At 47.1% G+C, this 5,000-nt stretch overlaps 1 long non-coding RNA gene across 1 annotated transcript in view; it reads right to left on the reverse strand.

Annotated features, from left to right (window-relative positions):
* Positions 1–5,000, reverse strand: part of LOC147470391 (uncharacterized) — a 60,053-nt gene that overhangs the window by 28,921 nt on the left and 26,132 nt on the right. The window contains exon 2 of the long non-coding RNA XR_015191673.1: positions 2,566–2,612. This is a non-coding gene — a long non-coding RNA (uncharacterized LOC147470391). The remainder of the gene's footprint in view (positions 1–2,565; positions 2,613–5,000) is intronic.

Raw genomic sequence — 5,000 nt, forward strand, 5'->3', positions numbered from 1 at the left:
CTCTCTCTCTCTCTCTCTCTCTCTCTCTCTCTCTCTCTCTCTCTCACACACACACACACACACACACACACACACAAAAGGGCACGTACATATACGGCTGTAGGAGCGTCCCCGTAACGAAGCCAATTAAGTGGTGATAACAGTTAGCGTTCCGCCAGTCAGCAGCTGTTCCTTCCGCCGGACTCTTCCCCGCTACTTCATCCATATCTCCTTCTGTTAGTATCATTATCTAACCTTTGACCTATCTTGGGGCTTCTCTTACTCCTTTTCAAGCATCATTTTACATGAGCTTATCGAATGACACGAAGCGAAGAGTCAGAGGAATCGGTGAGAGAAGAGGGAAGAATGAGCCATGAAGTCGCCCCCGAAAGACTCGAGAGGTTAATGAGAAGAGGAAAGAGGGAAACAAGATGGGAAACAAAACATAAAGATAAACGAAAGGTATGAAAATAATGAAGATAATGTTGAAGGAGATCCTGCCTCGGGGAGAGCAACCGAATAAGCCGCATATTATGTGACATTACTACCAAGACCCTGAAATAAATAAATCTGTATTCTGATTCGCTTTCACTGGCTGTATGTCTGTCTGTGTTTTCCCTGTTTGTTTATCTTCTCAGCATATATATATATATATATATATATATATATATATATATATATATATATATATATATATATATATATATATATATATATATATATACCTGCACAGACACAGTTAAAGCCAAAGAAGAGCGAGAGCGAGAGATGAAAGTAATAGGTGAGAGTGAGAGAGAATCTCGCTGCCCACTGCAAGGAAAAGAGATAAAAGAAGAAATAGAATTACGAGGAAAGAGGAACAAAGGAGGATAAAGTCCGAACAAAAACCGAAGAGAAGCACGAGCCCATCAAAGAAACTCACTTTCGAGCAATCCCTCCCCACACCCCCACCCCCAGCAACACCCCTGACTCCCTCCCAACCCCCACCCCCACTCCCCATCCCCCGACTCGAAATCAGAAGGCAGTGGCCCCCCGCTGCCCTGGCTGACCGCTCGCCGTTGCCGCCTTGACTGGCTCGCCCCGTAATACAAGCTCCCCCAATGCGAAAACTTTTCCCCTGGCTAATTGAAACCCTCGGCGCGAGACCCCTTGCAGCGCCCGCTTGCAAGAGTGACCTCTCATGACCTTGCATGAAGACGGAAGGGGAATGGGGGTAGGGAGGGTGGAGTGGACTGTTTTACATATAATGGATACGCATTATATTTTCAGGCTATCCTATCTTAAAGACTGTGGCTGTGAGTTGCATTTGAGGTTTTCTGTAATGTGTCAGGTTGTGTCTTCTGGTTATCTGCCCATTTTTTACATCGCCAAATACCAGTCTGCATTTCCCTTACTGTATATCCGGCTGAGTGGGTTGCATTCGTACGGCTTCCTTACTAGAATTTTTGTACCAGGCTCTCAAACTTCACAGCACATTATTGTCTTATCCACCTCTAAACTGCATCTACTTGTTTTACTTCTCTCTCTCTCTCTCTTTCTCCCTCTCCCTCTCCCTATACCTCTCTCTCTCTTCCTCTCTTTCCCTCTCTCTTCCTCCCTCTCCCTCTCCCTCTCTCTCTCTTCCTCCCTCTCCCTCTCTCTCTCTCTCTCCCTCTCTCTCTCTTCCTCCCTCTCTCTCTCTTCCTCCCTCTCCCTCTCTCTCTCTTCCTCCCTCTCCCTCTCTCTCTCTCTTCCTCCCTCTCCCTCTCTCTCTCTTCCTCCCTCTCCCTCTCTCTCTCTTCCTTACTCTCCCTCTCTCTCTCTTCCTCACTCTCCCTTTCTCTCTCTCTCTCTCTCTCTCTCTCTCTCTCTCTCTCTCTCTCTCTCTTCTCTCTCTCTCTCTCTCTCTCTCTCTCTCTCTCTCTCTCTCTCTCTCTCTCTCTCTCTCTCTCTCTCTCTCTCTCTCTCTCTCTCTCTCTCTCTCAATAAACTTGTCAAAGTCAAAAAGGCTCTCTCTTTCCATCTCCCTTTCACTCTCGGTTTCCTTCTCTCCCTCCCCCTTTCCCTTTCCCTCTCCCTCTCCCCCTCCCCCTTTCCCTTTCTCTCTCCCCTTTTCCCTCTCCCTCTCCCTCTTTCCCTTTCTCCCTCTCCCTCTCCCTCTCCCTCTCCCTCTCCCCCTCCCTCCCCCCTCGGACGGTTCAAGCCAACAAACTTGACTGCCTAATAGCACCTCGATACGACGTCAGACCCGTGGAATGCCTGCGCGAAATAGGACATAGCGAACACTGCGTCCTGGCAAATATGGTACACGAACTAGGACATTGTAATCGCCGTCGTCGATGTCGCAATAGGCCACACGCGATCTAGCTCTCGGTCTATTAGTCCTTCTCCCAACAAAGAACAAAGGCAAGTATAAAAAAAAATAAAATATAACAAAAACATCCAGAAGCCGAGTTCACCGAGCAAAACACTTTTTTTTTCATCTTCCCACTACTACTACCTACGACTACTTACAACTTCTCCTCCTACTACACCACCACCACCACCACCACCACCACCACCACCACCTCCTCCTCCTCCTCGAGGAAGCACCCTGCGGTCTCTTACCTTATCAGTTTAGTTTAGAAGTCCCACATAAGTTCCTCGTCCATCATCTGAAATACACACAAAGGGCTCACATTACTTGAGAGTATACACGAGTTTCGAATACACGTCAGACTCGGCTGGCACAGGGAAGGGGGGTAACAAGGGAAGGCAATATGACTCATTTCCAACTTCCTTCCTTCCTTTCTTCCGAGGTGTGTCTCTTCCTTCACTTTCTTGTCCACCTCACTCCTCTCTCTCTCTCTCTCTCTCTCTCTCTCTCTCTCTCTCTCTCTCTCTCTCTCTCTCTCTCTCTCTCTCTCTCTCTCTCTCTCGTTCTTCATCTCTTCTACATGCCAGTCTCTTTTACCTCCCCGTATCTTCGCCTTCATTTCCTCCTCTTTCTTTTTCACCTCTGCCCCTTCCTCCTTCTCCTCCTCTTTCCTCTTTACCCCCCCCCCATTTCCCCCTCTTTCATCTTTTCATCCCTTCCTCTCCTTCTCCCCCTCCCAACTTTTGCGCCACGACAGGGAAAACAACAGGCCCCTCATGTTTACCTCCGAGGCATCACAAAATGACTTAAGTGTTTCCCCTCCTTTGACCCCCTACCTGCCTCCTCCACACAGAGCGGGCGTGTGTTTATATGCTATATATAGGAACCACAGATGAGAAGGAACAGGTGTGACGGGGTGGGGGGTGAGGAGGGAGAGGGGGGACAACAATATACTACATCAAAATTCACCCCAAGGTATGTTTTCACTGCATTGTTTCGTATATGAAAGACATGAATGGCCAGACCCCATTCGCTGTTGAAAAAACAAAAACACTGAAATTGCCCAAAACAAGCAAGTTAACCAAAAGAAAAAGAAAAACAAACAATATAACGCACAAATAACTTGACGCATCACACTCACCACCACGAAATAAATTCCAACAAAATGCCGCCACGGCCTTCCTTCGCCCGCCAGATGATTTACAGATAATCTCCCCAATAACTTTCGCACAGAGGAAAATATTTACGTCATCCTAAAGGTAAACAAACACGTAACCCGCCTCGTCACGACCTTACGAGGCTTGGCACCGCGCTCCACCAAACGGGAACGACTTATACTGCGCCCTGTTTCTCTGGCGCGCGACCTCTCACTCTATTTCTTTCTCTGTTGACCCTTCTTTGACGATCTGTCTCTGTTTAGCTTTCTGTACCCCACCACCTCTGCGTGTGTGTGTGTGTGTGTGTGTGTGTGTGTGTGTGTATTAGAGAGAGAGAGAGAGAGAGAGAGAGAGAGAGAGAGAGAGAGAGAGAGAGAGAGAGAGAGAGAGAGAGAGAGAGAGAGAGAGAGAGAGAGAGAGAGAGAGAGGAGAAAGAGAAGAGAGAGAGAGGGGAGGAGAAGGAGAGAGGGAAGGGAGAGGGAGAGGAGGGAGGGAGAGAGAGGATGGAGGGAGAGGGAGAGGAGGGAGGGAGAGAGAGAGAGAAGAGAGAGAGAGAGAGAGAGAGAGAGAGAGAGAGAGAGAGAGAGAGAGAGAGAGAGAGAAAGAGAGAGAGAGAGAGAGAGAGAGAGAGGGAGAGAGAGAGGAAGAGAGAGAGAGAGAGGAAGAGAGAGAGGAAGAGAGAGAGAGAGAGAGAGAGAGAGAGAGGAAGAGAGAGAGGAAGAGAGAGAGGAAGAGAGAGAGGGAGAGAGAGAGAGAGAGAGAGAGAGAGAGAGAGAGAGAGAGAGAGAGAGAGAGGCATACAAAGTCCCCTAAATCCGTCACTTGCACTGCGTTACCAAATGTCACGTCCTTGAGAGGCCGATGGAGTGGGTGGGGGTAGAGGGGGGTGAGTCGATCGCACCCGATAATAACGAACGCTTTCATTCTAATCACTTCCTTACTCTAGCTTAACATTTCAAAGACAGCATTCGCAATTCGAAACTGGCTCGTCCAGACTTAGAAAAATGTGTATCTACTAGGTCCCATCGTCCTTGTAATAATGCCCGCGACGATATTGCCAGACATTTCGTAAATTCATGTCCACAATTAGACATGCAACATTCTTTCCTTATTCGGTCTTTTAAAAAGGTGCTTGGGGGTGTGTTCGGGGGGGGGGAGGGGCGTGCGCGTGAGTGTGTGCCTTTGTTAAGTTTTGGAATTGTCTGAGGGTGTTCGTTCGTGCGTATATGCGCAATTGTGCATGCGCGCGTGTATGCCATCCAAGCAGACTAAAAGAGAGTTAATGATAATAAGGTAATGTGGAAAGAAAAAAAATGGGCAAATGTAAAAATAGAAAGATAAATGTAAAATAAAAATATTGAAAAAAAATGAAAATTAGAACAAAAGAAGAAATATCAGAAAAATGATACAAAATAAAAATTAGATCAAAAGAAGAAATATGAGAAAAACGATAAAACAAATGAAATAGAAGATGAAAAGAAATGCAAAAGCGTGAAATGAAAGGCGATGCACGATGCGATCTGCCAGCT

The sequence above is a fragment of the Penaeus japonicus genome, unplaced genomic scaffold (assembly GCF_977035675.1).
Source record: "Penaeus japonicus unplaced genomic scaffold, GWHDUDI00000001_assembly GWHDUDI00000015, whole genome shotgun sequence".
Classification (NCBI taxonomy): Eukaryota; Metazoa; Arthropoda; class Malacostraca; order Decapoda; family Penaeidae; genus Penaeus; species Penaeus japonicus.